The 19,799-nt window shown below is 24.2% G+C and overlaps 1 protein-coding gene across 3 annotated transcripts in view; it reads right to left on the bottom strand.

Annotated features, from left to right (window-relative positions):
• Positions 1-18,909, bottom strand: part of LOC135925348 (bifunctional heparan sulfate N-deacetylase/N-sulfotransferase 4-like) — a 52,867-nt gene extending 33,958 nt beyond the window's left edge. For all 3 annotated transcript variants that reach the window (XM_065460620.1, XM_065460622.1, XM_065460621.1), the window contains exon 1: positions 18,753-18,909. The gene's annotated coding sequence lies outside the window, so the exon portion shown is untranslated. The remainder of the gene's footprint in view (positions 1-18,752) is intronic.
• Between the last annotated feature and the right edge of the window lie 890 nt (positions 18,910-19,799).

The following is a 19,799-nucleotide window of genomic DNA, read 5'->3' as shown; positions in this document are numbered from 1 at the left end:
TCTTTATTCCAAATATCAATACCAAAATAAAAAATATAAACAAAAGAATGAATCATCCCAAATATCAGTATAAAAGAAAATCATATCAAAAACAGAATGAATGCTTTATATAAAAAAAAATATACAAACAAATAATATCAACTTGATTGACATTTCTTATAATATATTTTTTTTATTTATATCAGAGACCTGCAGGCCCGGCCCTACAAAATATTGGTAGGTGATAATTAAGATTTCGAAAAATTTACAATAAAACATAAAAATTTGAAAAAAAAAAAAATATAGGAGAGGATCGAAATATTTAAACATTCAATTAACTTCTTATATTGCCGATTTCCCTTTGAAACCATTTATAAAATATAGCCAAAAATATTTTAATAATGGTCGCAAAAACAGACCTCTTGTTTTTGTAAAAGGGCAGTTGCATTATGAGCAACAGCTAAATTAGAACCTAATAATAATCGAGCCATGTGAGGTAGAGTTAATAAGTATTTTTTTAAATCCTTATTTGATTTATTCCAAAATAATATGGATACTAATAAAATATTATCATAAGTAACTAAAATGACATTTTATTTCCAATATTCTAGATAATGCATGTCTTCTATTTCCAATATTCTTCTTTATTCCAAATATCAATACCAAAATAAAAAATATAAACAAAAGAATGAATCATCCCAAATATCAGTATAAAAGAAAATCATATCAAAAACAGAATGAATGCTTTATATAAAAAAAAATATACAAACAAATAATATCAACTTGATTGACATTTCTTATAATATATTTTTTTTATTTATATCAGAGACCTGCAGGCCCGGCCCTAAACCCGGCCCGGGCCGTATTTTAAATTTTTTTAATATACCCGGGCTGGGCCTAAAAAATTTTTTAAAATATATCCGGGCCGGGCCTAAGATTGTTAAACCCGGGCCGGGCCGGGCCTTAATATTTTTTATAAAATTTTTTACATTATGAGTTAATGGTTATAAGATTATATTATATTATAGTTTCGATTAATATAATATTGGGTGATAGTTAACACTACCTAACACCCACAGATCGATCTATTAATTTCCTGCAAATTTATTCAAAGTATTAATATATTTTTTTATAATTCATATCTAAATTTTTACAACATAATTTACCAATACAATCAAATAAAGGAATATCTTAAATAAGCCCCAATATTCAAGTATTATTAATATATTTTTTTATAATTAATATCTAAATTTTTAGAATATATTTTACCAAAACAATCAAATAAAGGAATATCACTTCTTGAAGTTTGTAATACCTTTCAAAGAGAAAAAGGATAAATAAAATTGATTTTACTTAATATTAAGCATTTTTTAATTGAAAATTTGTTTTACACAAGTATCATTTTATTTCTCTTTTTCTCTGTCCCAAATTAAAGCAATTACGTATGTTGTCAGGGACAGATCGCAAGATGACGGAAAACTATATAAAAGATTATATTAAATTACAAGAGGCTCAGGAAGTAAATGAAATACCATCGACCAGTCAAATTACGACTGTTGTTAAACAAACTGAATCGTTTTATGACAAATGGGGCGATGGTAATTCTGTAATATGTCAATACCCGATGATGAATATTATAATTACATAAATAAAAAAATAGAATAAACATTTAAGGTGGATAATTTGTTAGAGTGGTGGGCGGCTCATCAAAGCGAATTTCCAATTTTAGCAAAATTGGCAAAACGGGTATTGGCAATTCCTGCTTCAAGTGCAAGCTGTGAGCCGAATTTTTCCACTACTGGGAGAATTCTTGAAGAAAGAAGAAGTAATCTTCAACCTGAAAAGGTAGATATGCTTCTATTTCTTTATGATAATTTGTGAATTTTTAATATCTTTCTTGAGTATAGGGTTTCGACAATCATGCTGGTTTTTTACTTTGCAAACTGTCAAATATTTATTGCATTTATTATATTTACCTTGAGTCATGAAAGTTTTTAATCCAACATTTTTCATTATTTTTTTTACAATATTATATAATACAATTATATTCTTTTGTTAAAAATTTATATTATAAAATAAATTATATTAATATTGTGCAATTAGATTATATTTTCAAAATACTATTTATTATACATGAATTTTTTTAAATAGCGATTTATTTTTATTTTATAAATTAAATACAATATATTATATTCTCAAAATATTTTCCATTTTTATAAATTAAATATTAGTTTTATTTTTTTTAAATGCAATATAAAATATAGTATATGCTCAAAATATTATTACCATTTTTATGAATATTAGTTTTATTTTTATAAATGCAATATAAAATATAGTATATGCTCAAAATATCCATTTTTATAAATAACAGTTTTATAATTTTTATAAATTCAATATAATATTCTCAAAATATTAGCTTTTTACATGTATTTTTTAAATAATAAGCGATAATACTCGCTGAAAAATATGGTAAAATACCTCATAGGTGAATTTTATTTTTTTTAAAAAAATATCCGCAATTAAGTAATTCTCTACGGTATTGCATAACAGAATTTTACATAAATTAGTTGGATAACTGTAAAGTTAGTAATTACACATATGAGACCGAAAAATGCACAAGCTCAGTACAACCCAATCCAGCCTATAATCATTTAAAAATTCAAAATGGTAGGCCCAACTTCGCGGGCCTATAAGATGGTTAGCTTTTTTAAAGGATGTACGATAATTTTATGGTAATCGAGCAAAATCCCGGTGAAATAAACCCACTTTAAAGCTACACATAAATTAGTGTTCATTATAGTGCCAAAAATCTTTGCGCATTATTTATGTAAGGTAATAAAAGGATCTCAATTTTTACTTAGCTTATTGATTCAATTTCATATATATTTATTTTAAATCAATTCTTTGATAATGAATCGGTAAATTTTCTTCAAAGGGTTCATTGATGAGTTTCCAAATGTTGTAGAATGAAATTCGAAAAAAAATGTTTTTTTTCAAAAAATGATCCTATAAATATATACCACTAACGACATTCCTATATAATTATATATATATAGAATTATGGTACTCAAAGTCATCTTCATACTTTACAGAACATAAAAAAAATACACTGGTATCTCCTGGATTTTCGTAAAAATAAGAGAAACGGTTTTTTTCGTCATAAATTTTATGATATATTTTTCAGAAACCTAAACCCGGCCCGGATTTTTTTAAATATTATATTAATTTTTAATTTGTAGATAATAATGATGATTTAAAATATTTGGTTTTAAAATATATGGCCTGGCCCGGGTATTTTTTTAAAAAAAAATTTTTAGGCCCGGCACGGGTGTTTTAAAAAAAATATATATTACGCCCAGACCCGGGTAAGGGAAACCAGGGTTAGTTGGCGAAAGGGGCTTGTCGGTTCAAAGGATTTTATTTTAAAATCAGTAACGATTAGAAGTTGAAATCTATAATATTCATATTTGGGGATAAAAATAATTTATAATATTTAGCTATTTACATTTTTATCTGTTATGACATGTTTTAGACCTAAAAATTACAATATTTTCACTTAATATCATTAGGTTGTATTAAAAAATTAAAAGTTTAAACATGGCAAAATGGATATTATATGAAAGTTAAATATCTATTTTAATATTTGTAAAATTAAATTGATATATAATGCTTAAATATATGTTAAGATCAAATTAGTAATATTGACACCATTGAGGTTAGTAGAATCGTGGCTAGTCAGTAATATCAATCAATTTTTATTATATTATTATGGTACCCAAATATATATGCAAAATTCAAAATATGAAAATTTTTACTAAAAAATATTATGAAGAAGCTATAATGAAAATGATATCTCATTAAGAAAAATCCTTCTATTACAGGTTAAAAAATAATATTTTATAAATGTAATAATAATTATTATATAAATTTATTAATGTGATTTTCATAATACATTTCAATTTTAATATAATTTCAGACCTAAGTAATTATCTTGCAAACTAATCTTCATATATATATATTGTGATAATATAATATATATTGTCACAAATATGAATATATAAATTTTAGGCTGATATTAAGATCAATTATTTAAAATTAATTATACCTAGCAAACATTAATGAAACATATTGACGATTAAATTAAACCCATCGATAAAAATTATAATCTTTGCAAAAATAATTGAAATATAGACAATGAATTATTGATATATTAATATGATTTGTTGTAACACATTTTCATAATATGAAAAAACATTCTTATATAGTTAAATAACTTTCCATATTAAAAGTTTTTAAACTTTAATGAAGACTAACATTAAAGTTATGAATCAAATAGTTTTTTTTGGACACAAGTTTAAGTGGAAAAATGAGAATTCAAAAAAAAAATTTTAATAATAAAGTTCTTAAACTTTAATGAAGACTAACGTCAAAGTTATGAATCGAATATAGTTTTTTTATGTTTTGGACATAAGTTTAAGTGGAAAAATAAGAATTTTAAAAGATATTATATAAAAAAAATTTTCTAAGATTCTTACAATACCTTTTTTATATTTAAAGAATTATTCCAATATTTTAATTTTACTTTTAGCTATCCAAAGAATGGTAATCAGGATAAGAAATTTGAATAATTTCTTAAATAAACATGAGTGAAAACTCGAATTTAGGATTTTAAGATAATTCTTATTTGTTTAGAATTTTTTATGATCAATTCGAAACACCAAAATAAAAAAAAACATTTATTATTTATTTATTCTTTGTAAATAAAATATTGCACAAATATAAATCAATTACAAATTCAATCATTTAAAGGAATGCATCGAATTCCCTCTTCAATGAACTTTATAATGTGAGAATAAAAATTTGAAAAATTATATGTAAAATAATTGCCTAAAATACTCGTAACAATTGAAATAACTTCATTTCAGTTATTGGGTTTAGGAGAATTTGATCTATATTGATTTTTAATTACTCCGAAAAATTTTTCTATCGGATTTAATTGCGGCGAATAAGGTGGCAAAAATATGATATTTGGATAATTCTCACTAATTATCCTCGCTCGATGTATAGAAGCATTATCCATTATAAGTAATGAATTTGATGGTAAAAGTGCGAATAATTCATCCAGGTATGCCTTGAATTTTATCGCAGTAAAAGCCCCATCTATTATTGTGAATTTTTTCAATCCACTTATTCCTATTGTGCATAGGTTACCAGAAGTTTTTAAAAATATAATGTTTTTCTCAAAATTTTCTTTCAAGTTTTTTAAAAGCTTTTTTAAAAAAGGATATATTTTCTCAACAAGTTTTTACAATAATTACGCAAAGTTATTGAAGTGTAGGGGCTTCCGTTATGGGTAGAATGGTTGGTGGCACATCTCGATGATTTTTGGTATGCGTCATTTTAGATTAATAAAAGCAACTACAACGATTAAATTTTAAATTTTATTTAATTTTAAAACCAGAAAAAAAAATTAAAAAAATAGGAATTATCTGAAAACCCTAAATTCGAATTTTCTTTCACTTATGTTTATTAAGAAATTATCAAATATCTTATCCTGATTTCCATTCTTTAGATAACTAAAAGTAACATTAATATATTGTAATAATACTTTAAATTTAAAAAAAATTTACAATGCATTTTAAAAAAAAATTTTTCTAAAAATCTTAGAAAATTTTTATTCTCATTTTCCCACTTAAACTTGGGTCCAAAACATAAAAAAATTATATTCGATTCATAACTTTGACGTTAACCTTCATTAATAAAAACTCTTTAAAAAAATTTTAAAAAAATTATATCAAAATGTTTTTACAATAATTATGGAAAGTTATTTAACTATATAAGAATGTTTTTTCAAATTGTGAAAATGTGTTACAACAAATCATATTATTACTGTATATTCCTTTTGTTACTTTAATTATTTTTGCAAAGATTATAATTTTATGTGGATGGGTTTTAATTTAATAGTCAATATGTTTCATTAAATCATCACAACACAGTATATCTATTTTAATTGACAATATAATATATCAAATTAATAAATTTTATTAGATATGAACATCTTAGCATATAAATTTTAACCTGATAATAATCACAATTATTTAAAATGAATTAGATCTAGCAAACAAATATTTATATATACATCTATTTTAATTGACAACATAATATTATTCAAATTAATACAATACATTTTATTTTAGGAATTAGATAAATTTTGAGTAAATTTATTAATAAAAAATAGAAAAAAAACATTATTAAATTAATAAAAGATGTGTGAATTATATGTAAACAAGATTATAAAAATTTTCATAATTTTGAAGATTGGTTTCAATGTAGAGTCTGCCAAAAAAAATTGTTATTTTATTTGTTATAATTGTAAATAGAATATTATATAAATAAAGCATCATAGTTATATATTAAAATCTAAAAACAATTTTTTTGTCTCATAAGAAGCCTAATAAACCACTTGATTCGACCAGCCCCATCGATGATCACCACGAGTTTGGGGCTACTAGGTTCAAAAAATGACTTTTACTAAAATATTTTTAGAGAAAAAAATTATTAAATATTTAAAAAATATAAAAGTGTATAATTATAGGTTTAAGGTATCGATTGGTATTTTGTAAGATCTTATACGATCATTATTTTTGGAGCTATGATAATTTTGACAAAAATTGCGCCGACTAGCCCTGGTCTCCCCTATATTTAAAAAATTTAAATACAGTCGGGTCTGTGTACCGGGGCCGGGCTTAGGTCTGGGCCTGCAGGTCTCTGATATTATCAAATCCCCTTTCTGAAGAACTTTTGCTGAATTACTTTTATAAAATTTTGGTTTATTATATTTTGTGAAAAAAATATCACGGTGCTTATATTTTTATCAAAATAAAATGAGTGTCATAGATACCAGTGTAAATTTAGGGAATATTAGAAATTTTGAGAAACTTCATAAAAACATCTCAATATGACTAAAAATCAAATAAATTTGACTAATTTTTATGATTAAAATGAGTCTAGCGAATTAGATATACCAAATAGAATAAAACCCAGTAAAGAAATGATAAACTGAAATATATTAATTTTTGATACATAAACTTTTATTTAATACTTTATAATGATCGAATAAATATATAATTAATTAATCGAAAGATTGAGATGGTCAACATCTTAATTTATTAAATTGAGATAAATTAATATTTTTTACATTGATTGATTGAAAGTGTCACCTTGTATTAATCGAGATTGTTTTTAAAACATAGGTAAGCTATTATGAAAAATATAACAATTTTATGTTCAAATTTATTTTGATGTTAGTTTTTCTTCATTGGTTAAATAATAATTGAAAAATGATTTTTAAAATAAAGGATAATAAAAGTAAATTATAACTTCCCAACATGGAGAATGACAAGTTTTTCTCATACTCTTCTTCTATAATGATATCACAATCTGATAATGATATATTTTCATTTTCTAATATTTCAGGAGTTGAAATAACTGGATGATTTTATGTAGCATCGATAATGTTGTAAATATAAATTGTATTTTATGGAAATTTAATTTTCCACAGGGTTTACCATTCAAAAATGGAAAAGTGTCAAACAAAAAAGTAAAAGATTCAATCAAAAAAGGAAAAGTGTGTAACAAAAATGGAAAAGGTCCAATCAAAAAAGGAAAAGGTCCTATCAAAAATGGAAAAGGTCCTATCAAAAATGGAAAAGTGTCAATCAAAAAAGATTTTTAAAGACAAGAATTATCAAAAATGATTGAGAAAAGATATAATAAGAAAAATTAAGTTAAGAAATCGCAAAAAGTTAGAAATAAAATAAGAAGGAATAACAAAAATAAATAAAATTTAAGAAAAATTGACAAGAAAAAAAAATTTAAAAAATTACGATTTTTCTTTTTTTGAATGAGAATTTTCCTTTTTTGATTGACACTTTTCCTTTTTTGATTTGAACCTTTTCCTTTTTTGAATGGGAACCATGTATAAACATCTAAAACTACGTTTGATAAAGACTAGAATAAAGGCAAGTTTTATAATACATTTGATAAAGGGATAATAAATATAATAATGCCCTTGACAAAGATTATAATAAACAAATGTTATATGTGGATTTTCATAACCGAGAAATGAAATGTCCAGCTACGAATGCGGCATGTAACAAATGTAAAAGAATTATTCATTTTACAGTTTGTTTTGATTATATAAGAGTGTTATCAAGTGATTCCAACAAAATCGATATAATCGAGCAAAACTAACTGCAGAGATAAATGGGTTAGATGTTGAATTTGTTGACATTGGCGCACAGGAGTCATTGATCGGAATTAATGGACAAGTATTGAACGGCCAAAAATATGATCAACTTGTCCATTGACTGCATATGGTTATCATCCGTTAGACGTTAAGGGCGAGACCCAAGTTAACGTTAGAATTGAATCACGGACAAGGACCCTACCTGTTCATTGGCGTACGCAGCGGGGGGGGGGGCAGCGGGACAAATCCCCCCAAGCCAAAAAATGCAGATGCCGGTATTTTTCAAAAATATTAATGTTTATTCCAATCTCATATTAAATATATATTTAATTATATTTATTCACATAGTTATTTTATCAATTAATTTCGATTTCAAGTTTTCATTGGCGTAATATTTACCTATTATTTACATATTTCTAGTGGCATAATATTTATCTACCATTTTCATATTTCTAGTCAAATAATAATTTTTCTGAAACTCCTTGTCCAACAGGGAGAAAGAAAGTGCAAGCTTGTCCAACGAGATGGAGTCTCCGCCATCAAGCAGTAACAGCTTTTATGGAGTTAGAAGAACGGATTATTAATGCTATTACTGAAATATCACAATGGCCTGTAAGAAATATTTCCTCAGAAGCAAGAAAATTATTGGATTCAATACTTATTTCAATTTTTTTCTTCTCATTAGAATGTATTATATTATACAGCTATTTTATGTAATACTTTTCAAAAACATGGCATTGACTTGATTAAGAAGATAAGAAGAATAGCGATGAGCATTTTATTAAAACTCAAGGAAATTAGGGCTAATGTTGATGAAGAATTTCAATTCTCTATGTTATTGTTGAGTCAAAAGGAGAGCTATACGTGTTTAATATTTGTCTCACTCGATTTGCAACAAGGCAAGCTCATAGTCAAAACATTAGTATAAGATCAGTAGAAAAGTATTATAAAACTATAATCCAAATAAATGAATGGTTTTTAATTCATCATGCAGCACTATTTTATACATAAATATAAAAAATTAGCCTAATATCAAATTTAAGTCTTTTTTGCTGCTGCTGAAACAACTTTGGCTTTAGCTATTCCTCTGACTTTTTTCTGCCTATTTTTCCTTTCTTTACGTTGTTTTCTACCAGATTTAGGCTTCTCATATAACCCTTGTCTCTGTAGCCTATATTTAGGTTCCATTTTTTTGGCAAGATCTAATGTGTCATATATCCAAGCAAAGCCCGTTGATTTACCTCCACCAAACTTAGATCGAACACCAAACACAAACACAATCTGATGTGCATTTGCACATTTTTGCCAATTTATCCTTTATCTCATAAATTTTTTGGTAAGAATAGTTGAAGTTGTCTCCATATCGAAAGGATGTAATGCTAATCACCAAATTTTTTTAGATCTGAATTAAATTATTTTATATTTTTAAAAGCATAATAAAGTATTATTATTTAAAAATAAAAATTAGTTAATATTGGCAATTATAAAAAAATAATAAAGTCAAGTAAAAATAAAAAAATATAGGAAAATCAAAAATACCAAAGAAAAAGAATAATTTATAATAATTCATTTGAAAATTTAACAATTAATGATGAAAATGGAAATCATGATTCTAAATGTGGTCATTATTCAAAAATTATTTTAAATCCATTCAATAACATCAATACTGATATTGATGGTTAATTGAAATTTGGAATTTGTGTTGGAAACAAGAAAAATACCTGTTAAACCAGATATTCAAAAAAAAATGATTTTATATTGGAATTCCTATTATTTGTAAAGTAAAAAATTTTAATTTTATATATCCAAAAAATAGTGATTCATTAAGAAAATTATTTTAGAAAAATGATACAAAATATTTTGTTATATTAGAGTTTAAATGAGCTTTTAGAAAAAGGAGAAAATTAGGGCTGTGCCGATATTAAATATCGGATCGCATCGGTACTGATATTTAGCGTTTATATATAGGATCGGGCCGATACCTGTAAAAGCCCGATCCGATCCGATTTTTTTAAACTTTTCTTTTTTTTGTTATTTTATTTTATGTTATGTATATTTATTTTACATTATTATATTATTTTCTAAATAATTTTTTTAAATTTTATTTCTTTTTTAAAATAGATTTTTAATATTTTTAATTTTTTTATAAAAATAGAAAGGAACATCAAAAGTTTTATTTATTTTAAATCTTTTTAAATAACGCCAATTTTTTTATTTATACTTTAAATATTTTTAAATATGGTATCTGAATTATGGAAATATTTTACAAAAGACAAAGATAATTTTGCAAAATGCGTTATCTGCGGAATCATCTGAGTCTGCCTTCAGTACGGCAGGAGATATAGATAGTCCATATCGTAGAAGCCTATTCCCAGAAAATCTTAGGGCTCTCATATTTATTAAAAAAAACTAATATATTATAATTTTATATATTAAATATTGCAATTTTATAATTCATACCAACATAAAATGGATATATTATTAAATATAGTCTTAATTGTAGAAATAATAAAATATTGATTTCTTAATTACATTTGGTTCAAACGGGAGTGATTAAAAATTAGTATAAATATCGGATCGGTATCGGATCGGTTTTGAAGCAATATCGGATCGGATTGGTGAAAAATATGTGGATCAGTACAGCCCTAGAGAATATACAATTATTTACTTGCAAAGAATAAATTCACTGAGTATTCCTTGCATATTTTATTACGGTAAAATATGTATTTTTAACATGTTATATTTATATTTTAATTAAGATCCACCATATAAAAGTGACAATTATCATAATCGTTATTTTTAAAGTTTTTTTAATTTTTTTGACGTAAATCGGTTAAAAAAAGTATTGTTAACATGTATTAATAAAACTTCAGTGAAGATGTACCCTAGATAGGTGACAATAGTCATAATCCTTATTTTTAAAGTTTTTTGAATTTTTTTGATGCAAATGGGTAAAAATATAGATTGTAAACTTGTTAAATTAAAATTTCATGAAGATGTACCACAAAAAAAGTGACAATTGTACTAATCGTTATTTTTAAACTTTTTTGACGTATATGGGCCAAAATAAGTATTGATAACATGTTTAATAAAACTTCAGTGAAGATGTACCCAAGATATTTGACAATTGTCATAATCATTTTTAAAGTTTTTAAAACTTCAGTGAAAATGTACCCTAGATAAGAGGCAATTGCCATAGTCGTTATTTTTAAAGTTTTTTGAATTTTTTTGAAGCAAATGGGCAAAAATAGAAATTGCTAACATGTTAAAATAAAATATCAATGAAGATGTACCATAGATAAGTGACAATTGTCATAATCGTTGTTTCTAAAGTTTTTTGAAATTTTTTGATACAAAAGGGTAAAAATATAGATTGTAAAAATGTCAAATTGAAATTTCATGAAGATGTACCATATAAAAGTGACAATTGTCATAATCGTTATTTTTAAAAGTTTTTTAATTTTTTTGAAGCAAATGGGCTAAAATATAAATTGCTAACATGTTAAAATAATATTTCAGTGAAGATGTTCCCTAGATAAGTGATAATAGTCATCATCGTTATTTTTAAAGTTTTTGAATTGTTTGACGCAATTGGACAAAAATATAAATTGTTAACATGTTAAAATAAAATTTCAGTCGAAACAAAAAAAAATCGATATTCTCATTCTCATAATCGTTGCTCCTTTTATCCTGCTTAAAATTTGATTAAAATATGCAAAGTGATTATTAAAGATAGTTGTAACCTATGTTAAATACTAAACTGTTAAGATATGGATTCACAATCTTATTCCTTTAATTAATAAATTTTAATTCTACATTATAAAAATGTATAACCTTGCATTCACAGTTAGCAAATATTTTTGTATACTCGTGGCAAAATAGTGCTGAGTCTGGATTCAGGGTAGGATTTTTATAGAAAGAACTTAAAAACCATATGAATATAATTTAGTAATATGATACAATCAACATCCTATAAATTTAATGTTAAGATTTTATTAAGGCTAAAATGGATTACAATCTATATTTTAACCCATTTACATCAAAGAACTTTAAAAATAACGATTATAAAAATTGTCACTTTTCAATGGTGTATTTTATGAAATTTTAATTTAGCATGTTTACAATTTATATTTTTACCCATTTACAACAAAAGAATTTAAAATAAACAATGATTATGACAATTGTAACTTATCTATGGTACATCTTCACTGAAATTTTATTTAAACATGTTATCAATACTTACTTTAGCCCATTTACGTCAAAAAAATTCAAAAAAGTTATAAAATAACGATTATGACAATTGTCACTTTTCTATGGTACATCTTCATAAAATTTTAATTTAACATGTTTACAATCGATATTTTTACCCATTTACGTTAAAAAAATTTAAAAAAGTTTAAAAATAATGATTATGATAATTGTCACTTATCTAGGGTACATCTTCACTGAAGTTTTATTTAAACATACTAGCAATACATATTTTGATCAAAAAAATACAAAAAACTTTAAAATAACGATTATGACAATTTTCACTTTTTAATGGTAGATTTTCATGAAATTTTAATTTACCATGTTAACAATCTATATTTTTATTCATTTGCAACAAAAAAATTCAAAAAACTTTATAATAACAATTGTCACTTTTCAATGGTAGACCTTCATGAAAAAAACTTTATAAACAATGATTATAACAATTGTCACTTTTCAATGGTAGACCTTCATGAAATTTTAAATAAGCATGCTTACAATCTATATTTTTACCCATTTGCAACCAAAAATTCAAAAAACTTTATTAACAACGATTATGACAATTGTAACTTATATCTATGATACATCTTCATTGAAATTTTATAACATGTAACAACTTATATTTTTGCCCATTTACGTCAAAAAATTGTAAAAAAAACTTTAAAATAATGAATATGACAATTGTCGCTTTTATATGGTAACATCCTAATTGAAATTATAATTTAACATGTTAAAAATAATGTTAAAAATACATATTTTTGCCCATTAGCGATAAAAAATTCTAATATGTTTAAAAATACCGATTATGATAATTGCCATATTTCCAAGAAACATCTTCATTGAATTTATAATTTAACATCTTTACAATATAAATGATATTTTTACCCTTTTGAGTCAATAAATTTCAAAAATCTTAAGAAATAACGAATATGACAATTGTCACATTAAATTATTTTCCTTAAAAAGATCATATAAAATAACATAAATAAGTTGAATATAAATATTTTTAAAATTATTTAGAAAACCCACCTCTTTTAATATATTTAAGAAATAGATAATTTTACAAAAATGATAAAAAAATCTATAAAAGATTTCACTTAAAAATTGTATATTTATAATAAATTTCACAAAAGAATTCCTCTAAAATTTTATATTTATAATAAATTTCACAAAAGAATTCCTCAAAAAAATATAATTACAAAGATAATTTAAAATTTTTATCAAAATACATAATATGATTTGTTGTAACACATTTTCATAATGCGAAAACATTCTTATATAGTTAAATAACTTTCCATAATTATTGTAAAAAAAATTTTGATATAATTAAAATTTTTTTTTTAATTTTTAAAAGTTTTTAAACTTTAATGAAGACTAACATCTAAGTTATGAATCAAATAGTTTTTTTTGGACACAAGTTTAAGTAGAAAAATGAGAATTCAAAAAAAAAATTTTAATAATAAAGTTCTTAAACTTTAATGAAGAAAACTAACGTCAAAGTTATGAATCGAATATAGTTTTTTTTATTTTTTGGACATAAGTTTAAGTGGAAAAATTAAAATTTTAAAAGATATTATATAAAAAAAAATTTCTAAGATTTTTACAATACCATCTTTAAATTTAAAGCATTTTTCCAATATTTTAATTTAGTTATCCAAAGAATGGAAGTCAGGATAAGAAATTTGAATTATTTCTCAAATAAACATGAGTGAAAACTCGAATTTAGGGTTTTCAGATAATTCTTATTTGTTAGAATTTTTTATGATCAATTCGAAACACCAAAATAAAAAAAACCATAACCGAAATGAAGTTATTTCAATTGTTACGAGTATTTTAGGCAATTATTTTACATATAATTTTTCAAATTTTTATTATCACACCATAAAGTTTTTTGAAGAGGGAATTCGATGCATTCCTTAAATGGAGAATTTGATCTATATTGATTTTTAATTACTACGAAAAAAATTTCTATCGGATTTAATTGCGGCGAATAGGGTGGAAAAGTATGATATTTGGATAATTCTCACTAATTATTCTCGCTCGATGTTAAGGAGCATTATCCATTATAAGTAATGAATTTGATGGTAAAAGTGCGAATAATTTATCCAGGTCAGCCTTGAATTTTATCGCAGTAAAAGCCCCATCTATTGTGAATTTTTTCAATCCACTTATTCCTATTGTGCATAGGTTACCGGAAGTTTTTAAAAATATGGTGATTTCCTGAAAATTTTCTTTCAAGTTTTTAAAAGTTTTTATAAAAAAGGATGTATTTTTCTCAACAAGTTTTTACAATAATTACGGAAAGTTAAATTGAAGTGTGGGGGCTTCCGTTATGGGTAGAATGGTTGGTGGCACATCTCGATGATTTTTGGTATGCGTCATTTTAGGTAATAAAAGCAACTACAACAATTAAATTTTATTTAATTTTAAAACCAAAAAATAAATAAAAAAATAAGAAATATCTGAAAACCCCAAATTCGAATTTTCTTTCACTTATGTTTATTGAGAAATTAGCAAATTTCTTATCCTGATTTCCTTCTTTAGATAACTAAAAGTAACATTAATATATTGTAATAATACTCTAAATTTAAAAAAATTTACAATGCATTTAAAATAAAAATTATTCTAAAAATCTTAGAAAATTTTTATTCTCATTCCCGCTTAAACTTGGGTCCAAAACATAAAAAAATTATAATCGATTCATAACTTTGACGTTAATCTTCACTAATAAAAACTCTTATTATTAAAAAAATTTTAAAAAAATTACAAATCATATTATTAAATCTTTATAAACTTCAAGAAATATTTTTTACTTAAAATCTTGGGAGTGAAAATCACTAATAAATTGTAACAAACATAATATTACAATAGTGGCATATCATTTTTTATTAAAAAACATCAAATAATAAATAATATGTTGTTTTCTTTTAAATAAATGCATTCGCAATATATTTATTGTTTCGCGGTAATGCGCTCGCGATAATGACTTCGCGCAAACAATATTCGCGATAAAAAATTCGCTGTGAAGTGTTCGCGTAAAATGTTTCGCTAAAATGTATTCGCTCTAATAAATTCGCGGTTAAGGTTTGGCCGAAATAAATTCGCGACAATGGCTTCGCAAAATTGTCTTCGCTATAAATGTTTCGCGGAGATAGATTCGCAGAACTGGTTTTGCGATTTTACCTTTGCTATAAAAACTTTTCGCGATAAACAACATTTACGATAAAAGTTTCGCGAAAAAGTGTTTCGCGATAAAAGTTTCGCTGAATTCACCTGATACGTTTTATTTTATATTTAAAAATAATAAAATACTCGTTTGTTGCGTTTCACTCACTTCACTGTAATCGTAAATTATGAGGAGAGGGGGGGGGGGATTTGTTTATAAAAAATATTCAATATAGCAATAATATGATTTGTTGTAACACATTTCCATACTGTGAAAAAACATTCTTATTAGTTAACTTTCCATAATTGTTGTAAAAACATTTTGATAAAATTTTTAAAAAAATAATTTTGATATAATTTTTTTAAAAATTTTTTAATAAAAGTTTTTAAACTTTAATGAGGACTAACCTCAAGCTTATGAATCGAATATAGTTTGTCTTATGTTTTGGACACAAGCTTAAGTGGGAAAATGAGAATTTTAAAAAAAAAAATTTAAGATTTATACAATAACCTTTTTTAAAAAATAAATACATTGTAATTTTTTTAAATTTAAAATATTATTACAATATATTAATTTTTACTTTTATTAGTTATCTAAAGAATGGAAATCAGGATAAGAAATTTGAATATCCTTTAAAAACTCTGGATGTAGTGATTTTGATTTAAAAATTTCAAATAAATAAAATGACAACTTATTAAGCTTGGTATAAGATTTAAAAAAATTATTTTATTATTTCGCGGCTTTGTCCACATAAAAGAAATATTGTGTGTATATATATATACACACACTAATCTTAACTTAATATTATATTAGTAATTGAATTGAGCTTTTATAGTTTAAAACAAGTAGGAAAGATGGGGTAGGTATTTCCTTTTCGAATAATATAAAAATTAATAAAGTTTAAGATTTGAAATTTAGGCCAAATATGTATTTTAATAAGGTACTTAATTAGGTCCAAAAATGTTTCAGACAAAATTGCTCATGAATAATTTTAAATGCAAATTTTAATTTTAACATACCAAAAGTAACTTTTTAAAATTTTACATTTTCACTAATAACTTTTTTTTAAAATGTTGTTTAGACTTAATATTAATTCTATATGAGAAAGAAATATAAATTTTATCAAATATAAAAATATTGACACAATTTATGGTAATTTAATATCTTAAAATTAAATTTTAATTAATTGTGAAGACCTAGGGCAGGTTTTGACGAGGTACGTATTACATTTTTAAGCAGGGATTATTTTGAATAAAAAAAATCCAGCTAAATTTATAAAAACACTAGAAGTCATTAGTTTGTCTAGGACAACTAATGACAATATGAAGATGATTGACTTATTTTTTGTAATTATATGACAGATTTAAGTAACAAGTACTTCCAGGTGATATATGTGATATAGATGAACCCTAATAAATTTAACATATTTGACAATTTATTTTTATTTATTTATTTAGAATCAACACTTTTGTAAAAAAAAATTTAATTTAAAAATGAAAAAGCTCTATGATGTGAAAGGATAATAGGTTACCCCGGGTGTTTTTCATAAAACTTAAATTTTCATTTTTTTTAATTTCGCATTAATAAAAACTAAATGATTTTTTTCTTAAATATTAATTTCTACCCTAGAGATATATGTAGCACTTCAATTTTCTATGGACCTATGAGTGATTATTATTATTACAATAAAAATATATTTTAATTACCTTTTATTTGATACCCATATCAAAAAAAATTATTTTTTACACCCTTCCCCTCCATCCACCCCCCAGAGCAAGTCATACCCATCAAGGCAAAAAATGAATACTTTCAATCTAAAGATATTTTAATTAGATTTTATTTGATACCTATATCGATATATTGTGTTGATAAAAATATTCCTGACCCCCCCCCTTCAAGACCTAGACCCACCCTCTATGAGTGATTATTATTATTACAATAAAAAAATATTTTAATTGCCTTTTATTTGAGATACCCATATCAAAAAAAATTATTTTTTACACCCCCCCCCCATTTACCCACCCCCCAGAACAAGTCATACTCATCACATCAAGACAAAAACGAATACTTTCATTCTAAAGATATTTAAATTAGATTTTATTTGATACCCATTCCACTGGTGATATGACCCATATCATAACCATACCATCATATTACCATGAGTATGAACCCTGGGTCTAGACCCCTTGTGGGCCTGAGCACATAAAAGGGTCATAAATTTTACCACCAAGCAAATTAACAGCACTAGCCACAACTTTCATGAAGGTTTCTGATGTCCATTTTATAGTAATGTCTTTCAAATTGAACTATCGATCATTCAGAAATATAAATTCAAAATGTGACTCTATTGATCATTATGACATAAATAGAATAACCATAAGATTTTTTAATCTCATTTTCTTCATTTAGAAAATAATAAATTACAAGAAAATATTCAAAGTATGAAAATCAAAGGTCTGGAATGAAACTTAATGAGGTTATTAAAAAAAATAAAGAAAATGATGAGTTTCTAGTACAATTTGAAAAGAAAAGATCAGAAAAAATTCAAAAATTTCTTAGTAAGATTAAATGTCTATAAAACCAAGTAAAAACAGGAAAATGTGAAAGTTATAACAATTTCACTCAAACAAAAAAAAAGATAAATTATCTAATAAATCCAGGATGAATTATGATATTGAATATGGATTGGAAACTAAGAATGTAAAAAAAATGAAAGCAATGCATGTTCAATAGATAATAGGAAATTATTTTATAAATCCATCAAATAAAAATTTAAAAAAAGAAAATGATAATTTGGAGGTTAGTATTAAAAAAAATAAAAAATAGAAAATTATTTATAAACCCATCAAATCAAAATTTAAAAAAGAAAATGATAATTTGGAGAAGAGTAACAAAAAAAATAAAAATAATTAAATATTTTAAAAAATTATAAAGAGAAAATGTTTTATATTAATTATAATATCTATTCTAATATATTATTATATAATTTTAGAAATATATAAAAAAATTAATAAAATTAAAAATTAGTTAATATAGTTTTACAGCTATATTATTAGCTCGAATGTATTTTTTTAATTCAAATATATATCTAACATATTTAAACAAAATTACTAATTGTTTTGCTTCATCAAGGAAATATTCAAGAGAGGATTAGCCAGACCTGTAATCAACAAACCTATATCAGGCCTGTAGATCTGAAATATATAAAACAAAAATCACTTTCATATTTAATCTTTTCATAATTTATCTTTTTTAATTCATGGTCATTAATTTTTAAAAAAGATTAATCTTATCTTATCTTGCACGTTGGTCACAGACCTGCCCAAAATGAGCGAACGTGAATTATATGAAGGCCTATCCTTCATATAATTAAGCCGATTTTTTTCTCAGGCTACCGACAAACCTATTACCCAGAAAATATTTTATGAGTGGAACTAAACTCTCAACCAATATAGTAGTAAGTTAAAGCTCAGAAATTATTTTAACATCTGATATGAGAATGAGTTATCCAATATTTGAAAAACTAACTAATTTTGACAGGCATTATAATATTGAATGAGCAATTGCATCCTAAGCGTAGCCAGGATTTTCATTAGTGGGGGGGGGGGGATTAAAAAATTTCTTGGGACTTCACCCCCAGACCCTATTTTGGGCGGGCCTTTGGCCCATTTTTGCCCGGCCTTCGTTCGGGCTACCTTGGTTTATATATGGCCCATTTTTGCCCGGCCTTCGTTCGGGCTACCTTGGTTTATATAGTCATAACATATTTCTACAAGATAGGAGGTTTATTTTAATAAAAAAAATAAGCCTAGAACAAATATGAAATATATTTTTATTAGTTTATATGAAATATATTTTTATTAGTTTATATAAAATATTATAAATTACTTGGATATACGTTAATATAAAAGCATACTAATAATTTATTCCAAACAATATAAGAAATTTATTTATAAAAAGTAAGTAGACATATAGTTGATATTGCTCTATTATATAGAATTAGTTATAAAACACTAGGTAAAATTCCACTTTTAAGGACATATTTGACAGTTAGCGAATATATTACAGTTAATATTTTAACAAATTTTACTAATCAATGCTCTTGATAAAAAATATAGCAACAATTGCATTCAAATATTTAACGCCATCTATTTATTT

The sequence above is a fragment of the Gordionus sp. m RMFG-2023 genome, chromosome 2 (assembly GCF_954871325.1).
Source record: "Gordionus sp. m RMFG-2023 chromosome 2, tfGorSpeb1-WG-v2, whole genome shotgun sequence".
NCBI classification, from domain to species: domain Eukaryota; kingdom Metazoa; phylum Nematomorpha; class Gordioida; order Chordodea; family Parachordodidae; genus Gordionus; species Gordionus sp. m RMFG-2023.
The sequence above is the reverse complement of the archived record's forward strand: the minus strand, read 5'-3'. Positions and strand labels throughout refer to the sequence as shown.